The sequence below is a fragment of the Oratosquilla oratoria genome, chromosome 32 (genome assembly GCF_046742065.1).
Source record: "Oratosquilla oratoria isolate Oo_2021 chromosome 32, ASM4674206v1, whole genome shotgun sequence".
NCBI lineage: Eukaryota > Metazoa > Arthropoda > Malacostraca > Stomatopoda > Squillidae > Oratosquilla > Oratosquilla oratoria.
Genome location: NC_134808.1, coordinates 40,395,710 through 40,405,537, shown reverse-complemented (window position 1 = coordinate 40,405,537; position 9,828 = coordinate 40,395,710).

The following is a 9,828-nucleotide window of genomic DNA, read 5'->3' as shown; positions in this document are numbered from 1 at the left end:
GTGTGTGTGTGTGTGTGTGTGTGTGTGTAATCATGTGTGTGGGGGGAGAGAGAAAGAAAGACAGAGAGAGAGAGAGAGAGAGAGAGAGAGAGAGAGAGAGAGAGAGAGAGAATGAGAGACGAATAGAGAGAAAGTGCAAGAGCGAAAGTACAAATATAAACGTTTCTAGATCTTGTGTGTGTGTGAGAGAGAGAGAGAGAGAGAGAAAGAGAGAAAGAGAGCGAAAGTGCAAATATGAACGTTTCCAGAGACGCAGGATTTGAGAAGGAAGACGAGGAACGAGGAAACAGTGTGTGTAAGGAAGGGGAAAGGAACCTCAGGCCAAGCGAGGTCATGAGTAAGGTTAGGGGAAGAAGAAAGGGGACGAAGAGATGACGCAAAGCTTGTTTTCTGAGAAAATACGGACAAGAAAGGAAGGAGGGACCCGTGGAGCCGAAGAAAAACGAAGAGATAAATAAGAAAAATATTTTCCGGAAAGGAAAAAAGGGCGTCAGGCCTGGGGAAAAAAAATGGCGAACATGAACTGAGAGGAAAAACAAATGAATGTGGAAGAAGTCGTAAGTATGATAAAACATATAAGCATAAATAGGTACAACGTCGACAGCCCTGAAATAATAATTTTGAAAGTATGAAGGAAAAAACTAGAACTGAAAAAGTTGTACAAACAGACAGGGAAGGCATAAATTCTTAGTGAAATATACATGCATGCACGCACATACGCGCGCACACACATATACACACACATACACACACACACACACACACACACACACACACACACAACACACACACGCATGTACACATATATACACACACATACATATACACGCACACACACACACACGCACACACACACACACACACACACACACACACACACACACACACACACACACACACACGAGAAAGAAAGCAAGTCACAAGGGTATGAGAACCGGTTAAAAGGACTTAGTAAAAAAACATATATATATATATATATATATATATATATATATATATATAAAATATACACACACACACACGTATATATATATATATATAATATGTAGACAGGAAGGCACTGTGGGAGGTATTGCAGATATATGGGATAGGAGGAAAGCTGTTACGAGCAGTCAAGAGTTTTTACGAGAGTATTAGAGCCTGTGTCAGAATTAGAAATGGAGATAGTGAGTGGTTTGAGGTAGGGATCTGTTATGTTGCTTTGGCTGCTCAATTTATACATGGATGGGGTGGTGTGAGAGGTAGACGCAAGGGAAATGGCCCGGGGATTGGAAATGGTTAAAGAAAATGGAGAAAATTAGGAGATGAGCCAGTTGTTGTTTGCTGACGACACTGCGCTTGTGGCAGGATCAGAGGAGGGATTAATTCTTGGACAACGTTCTGTTGAAGTGAGCGAACGAAAGTCAAAGTTAGATTAAACGGATGAAAATTAAGCAGCATTCTAAATTAGACGGATGATAGATATTTGATCATATTTCTAACATATCTATCTTAGTATCCTACTTCTAATATATGTATTAACGTTGAAATAACTATAGGCTTTCAGATGAAAATAGACAGCAATATCATTATTACTAACACAGTGGGATCAAGAAAAGTTGCACATAATCATTTTTTGACAATTCATATCGACAATTAATATCATTTGCTTATTCGTAAGGGAGTTTATAACCGAATAATGCTTCCTTCGTATTTATAGCCTCACAATCACACGATATGGACAATAGACCAAAAATATTTTTCCTGGATTTTTTTTCATTATTATTATTATTACTCCTATGTATATACCAAGGGTATTTCCCCCCTTATAAGGAAGGTAGCCAAATCAAAGACACGTACCTACTCCCAACCAATCCACTCCCCTCCACCACCCCTTCCTCCCTCTCATCTTAGCTCCTCATGGATGACGGGTCATCCCTGTATCCCGCCCAGTGCCCTGGGTCAGAGGCAATGCAGCAAGACACAGTATATCCAACAGCAAAGCAGTTTTACTTAACCTTCGAATCCCCCCTCCCCATCTCTCCGTCCCCTTATGCAATAAAATAGAAGACGGAGAATCCCTTCGGGATATGTCAAAATATCATTCACACATAAGCACCCCCTACCCCACCCCATTCGCCGACCCTCCCTTCCTTGCATAGCAGTATCATCTATACACAGCAACTCTCCACTCATCACTATCTCCTGCCTTCTCTCTTCCGTGCTCAACGGCTCCTTCACCCCATCCATCCACCTCATCCTCGGTCGTCCCCTAAGTTCACCCCCTCCACCCCTGCCTTCCACATCTCTTTTACTAATCTTTCTTCACTCATTCTTTCCATGTGTCCAAACCATCACAATACTCATCAGCCCTATCTGTCATCTCCTTTACCACTCCCGCATTCCTCACCTCCTTTTTCTCACTCTAACTTAGTAACCCTTACCATATTTCTCAGACATTTCATCTCAATCACATTCAAACTTTTCCTTTCTGCCTCTCTTAAATTCCATGTCTCTACCACTTACAAAGCCGTCGTCACAATCACCCCTTCATACAATCTCCTCTTTGCATCTATTCTCAGATGCATATTTTTCATGACACTTTTTATTCCTTCAATCTACAATTTACCTCTACCTCCACTCCTCCCTTCCCTGCCACTGGTGACTTTAAATAAGTGAAGCTATCCACTTCCTCCAGCCTCTCTCCTTTAAGACTTACCTCCAACTTACTACCATTCTCTCCCCTTGTACACCTCATCAGCCTTGCTTTGACCCACATTTAACTTCAACATTCTTCTGTCGCATACCTCCCCAAACTCCGTCACCAACTCCCTTAATCCCCATCTGACCCTGCTAAAACGCAGTGTCGTCAGCAAACAGCAACTGGCTCACTTCCAAATTCGCTCCTTTTTCTTTGATCTTGTATGATCCTACCACAAGCGCAGTGTCGTCAGCAAACAGCGACTGGCTTACCTCCCACTTCGCTCCTTTTTCTTTGACCTTCTATGATCCTACCACAAGCGCAGTGTCGTCAGCAAACAGCGACTGGCTTACCTCCCACTTCGCTCCTTTTTCTTTGACCTTCTATGATCCTACCACAAGCGCAGTGTCGTCAGCAAACAGCAACTGGCTCACCTCCAACTTCGCTCCTTTTTCTTTGACCTTCTATGATCCTACCACAAGCGCAGTGTCGTCAGCAAACAGCAACTGGCTCACCTCCAACTTCGCTCCTTTTTCTTTGACCTTCTCCAGTCCCCTGCCCATTACCCTCTCCTTTACCTCCCGCACCATCCCATCCATGTACACATTGAACAGCCACGGCAACATGACACATCTCTGACGCAGTACTACCTTTACCTCTAATCAAACGCTCTCTCTACTTCCCATTCAAAGACAGGCTCTAGTACTCTCGTAAAAACTCTAGACTGCCCTTAACAGCTTTCCCCAATCTCATATATCTCCAAAACCTCCCATAGTGGCTTCCTGTCTACCCTGTCATAAGGCTTTTCCAAATCCATAAAGGCCGAAAAAGTATCCCTACCTTTCGCTAAATCTTTCTCGCATATTTGCCTTACGCCAAAAATGTGATCCACGCAACCCTTGCCTTTCCTAAACCCACACTATTCCTCATCAATTACTCCCTTTGTTCCTCCCCCAATCTTCTCAAACCTTTCCATAAGCCAACTGCACTCAACAAGCCGATCCCTCTGAAAGCACTGCACTCACATTTGTCCCCTTTTTTATATTTTATCTTATCTAATTCTGTTCTTATTATTTTCTAGTAGTAGTAGTAGTAATAGCAGAAGCTGTAGTAGGCCTCGTTAAGATAGTCTACCTTTGGTGTGCTCTTCCATTGTATTCCCTTGTATGCTCTTCCCCATTATCGTATGATGCACCCACCCTCCACCCCGACTCTTCCCTTACAAAGCTTGGACCACAATACCTCTCCTTCACTCCTCCACCACTCCTGCGCCAACATTTTCCTCTTGTTTGGAGATGCCTCCCTTCATAATTTCCTCCTCATGCTACTCCTACTCGTCCTCTTTGTCGTCGTCGTCGTCGTCGTCATCGTCATCGTCATCATCATCATCGTCATCGTCATCGTCATCGTCATCGTCATCATCATCATCATCATCATCATCATCATCATCATCATCATCATCATCATCATCATCATCATCATCATCATCATCATCATCATCATCATCATCATCATCATCATCATCATCATCATCATCATCATCATCATCATCATCATCATCATCATTTCTCCTCTTCTTTTTTCCTCTTACCCTTCCTTCCCCACTTGCCCTCTCTGTGCCCCTATACCGCTTCATCCTCTTTCTCCTCTATCATCAAAAGACTTCTTCTTTATTTTCCTCTTCCTCCTCCCCTTCCTCTTTCTTCTCGTTCTCCTCTTTCTCATCTCCATGTTTCTCCTTTTCCTCTTCCAGCTCCTCTACTTCTTCCACCTCCTCCTCCTTCTCCTCTTCCTTCTCCCTTTCTCTCTTCTCTTTTATTTCTCCTCCTCTTCTGTCTCCTCCTCTTCTGTCTCCTCCTCTTCCTTCTCCCTTTGTTTCTTCTCCTTCTCCTACACTTCCTCATCCTTATCTTCTTGCTCTTTCTCTTCTTCCTCCTCCTCTTTCTACTTCTACTCATCTCTTCTCCTTATCCTCTTTCTCATCATCAACCCGTTTTACTTCTACCCCTCTTCCTCTTCCTCTTCCTCTTCCTCTTCCTCTTCCTCTTCCTCCTCTTCTTCTTCCTCCTCTTCCACTTCCTCTTGCCCCATCCCCGTATGGGGTATTGAGTACATGTTCTTTGGAGTCGATATTTTATGGACTTTAATGACATCCCTATAGACCCAGTCACTCATCATTCTTTCATAATTAGAGACTAATCTTCGCTCAAAAAAGCCTTATCGCTTTTAGCTTGTGCTCCTCAGTTCTGCTACCGTCCTGAAATATTTCTCTTCTGGGACTTCACCTCTTCAGTGGAGGATAGAAAAGCTATTTATTGCTGACAAAATTCTCCTTGTACCCCCTCGTCCACCTCCTCTATCACTGATCCTCCACGCTCCAACCTCCTATCCTCCCCCATCCTCCCCCATCCTCCATCTTTCTTTATCAATTCCTCCATTAACACACCTCAACTTTAACACATTTCTCCTCCACTCTCCCCCAGTCCTTTCTCCCCCCCCCAAGTCCTGCCCCTTCCCTACCTCTGTTTCTATTCTCCCTCCCCTCTTCTTCAACACTTCCCCCCCATCTTTCCTCTCCCCTTCCCAAGGGAACTAAGGTTCCCTCAGGTATCCAGGACCTGTCATGCATCTCGTTCTTGGGTCCTCAAACTCCTCACCTCATCTTTCTGCTAAGAGGAGGGGAGAGCAGAATGTCGTGGTGAGACTTCTGGACTGGAAATCTGGAAAAGGAGGACTGACTACTGACACCCCTGGACTTTCTCTCACCTGGAAGTTGCCAAGAGTGAGACAATGGCTGAGACATAGAAACATAAGAATAAGGAAAACCACAAAAGATCATAAGGTCTACACTGGGCAGTTCCTTGTCCATTACCATCTACCATCCCAATTCATAAAATTGTCTAACCTTTTCTTAAAACGAACTAGAGTTCCAACGCTCACTACAATTTCACTAAGTCTGTTCCATTCGTTAACCAGTCTATTGGTAAACCAATCATTTTCTATTTCCTTTTTGAATTCAAAATTGTCCAATATAAATCCATTACTGCGAGTCATGCCCTGTTGCCTTAATATAATGACCCTGTCTGAATTCCACTTCCTAAAGCCCTTGACCCATTTGAATACCTCTTGTTGCAAGACAGTACCTATATATCTTTATGCCCTTGAGTTAGATTTATTCAGTCTGTACTAGCATGCATGCGTTTGCATGCATACCTGTGTGCTGGTGGTGCAAAGTTGTACTTAGTGGTAGGCTCCAACGGATTCCTATTGTGTGATCTGACCCTCGGTCAGGGAATCTGACCTTCGGCCACCTGCACCAGTCACCTGACCTCCAAATTCGTAGGAATAACCAACACAAGCTTTATCATAACCCTAATGTATATTTCTATTTTGATCATGATTTTCATGTATACATGTAGATGTATATGTAAAATTACTGAGTGCTCCATATTGTTTATAAAGTAGGCATAAGGAATATGTAAATACTGTAAATATAGATTGTAAAAATGTGTTGACATCCGCCACACATTTTCTTCGTCGCTCCCTAGGTGGTAAGCGAAAGACTAGGCCCGATTGTAAAGCCGATAAGTTTAATAAATTAGAGAAAATAACCCAGAGAAGTTTTTCTCTCACGCCTCCATATTCAATCAATGTAGTCCACAACCTACGCTCTAATAGATTTCTGATAGTATATTCAGTCGGCAATCACATACAAGGAAGCAATACAGTCCGCCAAACGAACCTTCCCACATATAATAATTCTACTCAATTACTGTTTGAGTCCCATACGATACAATAATTCAGTCATTTACCCTCTCAAAGACTCTATACCAAATCCAATACGACAAATTACCAATACCTTTATCATCACTACAGAACCTCCTACAGAAAACAAGACTACTAACCGAACTACAAATACCCTAGTCCCTCTCTTCGCTTCCACCTCCCACTCCTACTCCCTTTCCCCTTTCCCCTCCCCTTCCCTCTCTCACCTCCTCCCCCCTTACCCCTCCCTCTCTCACCTCCTCCCCCCTCCCCCCTCCCTCCCTCCCTCTCTCTCTCCCTCCCCTGGCACAGGGGACGGCCTACCGAGAACTTCCTCCCTTCGACTCAAGCTGTCTGTCAAAGCTCTCGCTGTGGCTGCTTTTGTCGTAGGCTCGCTCTCCATTTTCCATGTCGTCTGTTTCCGTTTTCTGTTGTTTGGGATCCCGCCTCCCGTGTTTTTATCTCTTACCGCACTGATAGGTCTCATCAGACTTCGTAGAAATGAATGAAAAAAAAAATAGAAAAGTTTTCGAGAGAATGTGAAAGGCATACGTGTTATATCAGAACTACATGGTTGGTCTGCCATCAACCGAGTGAAATGATTTGGTACTATTTAGAACAAATATCAGTACGTCATAACAGAAAACGGAATCAACCTTAACTCTGTAAAATCTATCACCCAAGGAAAGGTTTTTATCGAATAAGATTTAGCATTTTTTTTACAGCCTATAAGAGTGTAGGGTATAGAGAGAGTTTTTAATTCATGTGTACCACTGACATCATAGGAGCCTGCTACACGTCCCAACTTATAACTTTAGGGAAGTTTTCTCAACACGCTATGTTGAGCATTTGGTTCCACTTTCTCAGATTTCGTTGAGTTTCACTTTTTCATAATTCTGTATTTTTTCATATAAATTTGGTATATTGAAAGCGTGCTTACTTCAATGGATGGTCCAATTCTCGTTTTCTTAACATTTATGACAAGTTAAGATGAACAGCTCTAATAGCAGCTGCATTTCAGTGAATGTGAGAAAAATAAAACCCTCTTGTATGGCAACACCTCTAGCCAAGCAACTGGAAATGTTACCATATAAGTGATTCTTCCATTTCTTAGACTCGCTGTGACACTGTATAGTTGGTAAGAGGTTGTATCCAAAATAATAATAATAATGATAGTGATGATAATTTATAATAATAATAATAATAACAAACAAACAAATAATAATGATAGTAATAATAATAATAATAATAATAATAATAGTAATAATAATAATTGATAATGATGATGATAAATAATAATAATAATTTTTTTTTTTTTTTTTTTTTTTTTCTTTTTTTTTGTCTCTGGTATCTTTGTTCTTGTAGTCTCTTTGCCATTGGTATCTCCAACATCCAAGTCACCATCAATGCCATCAACATCAACAGACACCAACACCACCAGCACAGCTATCACCAACAACAACACAGCCATCACCAACACCATTACTCTCACCATCAATACTAAAATCACCACCTTCACTACCACCATCACCACCATCATTACCACCATCATCATCATCCCCACCCTCGTCATTATCATCATCATCATCATCATCATCATCATCATCATCATCATCATCATCATCATCATCATCATCATCATCATCTACATCATCATCACCATCAACATCATCACCACCACCATCATCATCATCATCATCATCATCATCATCATCATCATCATCATCATCATCATCATCATCATCATCATCATCATCATCATCATCATCACGATCATCATCATCATCATCATCATCATCATCATCATCATCATCATCATCATCATCATCATCATCATCATCATCATCATCATCATCATCATCATCATCACCATCATCATCATCATCATCACCACCACCACCACCATCATCATCATCATCATCATCATCATCATCGTCACTGTCGCCTTTGTCGCTTTCGACATCGATGTCAACGGCGACGACATCGACGCCAACATCGTCTTTGACACAGCCGTCTTCGTGAATGTCATCGACATCATAGCCACCTCCCTACATTCTGTTCCCTCTCCCTCTCCTCCTCCCTCTCCTCCTCCTCCTTCTCCTCTTCCTCTTCTTCCTTAGCTTCCTGCACCTCCTAATCTTCCTCTTCCTCCTCCTCCTCCTATATCTTTTCCCTCCTCTTTCTTCTCTTTCTTTTCCTCCTTTGTTTTCTTTCCTCTGTTACTCCCCTTCATGTTCTTCCGCTTTCTTTTCCTTCGCCTCCTCCTCTTTTCTTTCTCTTTCTCCTCTTCCCCCTTCTTCTGCACACCTTCATTCTCCCCCCCGCTCCTCCTCCTACTCTCCCTGCTCTTTTTCCCTTCCTCTTTTTCCCTTCCTCTTTTTCATTCTTATCTTCCTGCTCTTTTTACAGCTTTCTTTTTTTCCTCCCGTCCACTTCCGTTTTCCTTTCTCTTTTTCTTTCTCTTTCTTTCCTATCTATTTTCATCCTAATTCTAATCCTCATTTCTATCTATTTTTTCTCCTCCTTTTCTTTCCTCCTTTTTCGTACTCCTTTCCTCTTCCTTCCCTGCACCTTCCCTCGCCCACCTTACTTTCTTCCTCCTTCCTACTCACCCTTCCTCCTTCCCTACTCACCCTTCCTCTTCTTCTCTTTCTCTCCTCTTCCCCTCTTCCTCTTCTTGCTCTTATACTCCTTCCGATCCTGTTTCTCCTCCCTTTCCTCCTCCTCCTCTTATTTCTTTCCTTCCTTTTTTTCCTTCACTTCACTTTTTTTCGCATTTTCTCCTTTTCGTTTCCCTCCTTTCTCCTCCTTTTATCATACCTCCTTCTTCCTCCTTTCCTCCTTCCGATCCTGTGTCTCCTACTCCTCTTGCTCCTCCCTTTCTTCCTTTCCTTCCTTTTGTCCTTCACTTCCTCTTTTTTTCGTGTTTTCTCCTTTTACTTATCTATTCTCTTCCTTTTCTCAGACCTCTTTCTTCCTCCTTTCCTCCTTCCGATGCTGTTTCTCCTACTACTCTTTCTCCTCCCTTTCTTCCTTTCCTTTCTTTTGTCCATTACTTCCTCTTTTTTGTATTTTCTCCTTTTGATTCACCTCCTTTCTCCTTTTCTCAAACCTTCTTCTTCCTCCTTTCCTCCTCTTCTTTTCCTTTTTTATTTTTTTTGTCTTTCACTCCCTCCTCTTCTTCTTTTCCCATTTTCTCCATCTCCTCCTTCTCCTCCCTTCTCCTTTTCTCAAACCTTTCTTCCTCCTTTCCTCCCCTTCTTTTCCCTTTTTTCCTTCATTCCCTCCTCTTCTTCTTTTTCGCATTTTCTCCTCCTCCTCCTTCTGCTCCTTCTCCTCCTTCTGCTCCTCCTCGTCCTCCTGCTCCTGCTCCTCCCTTTCTC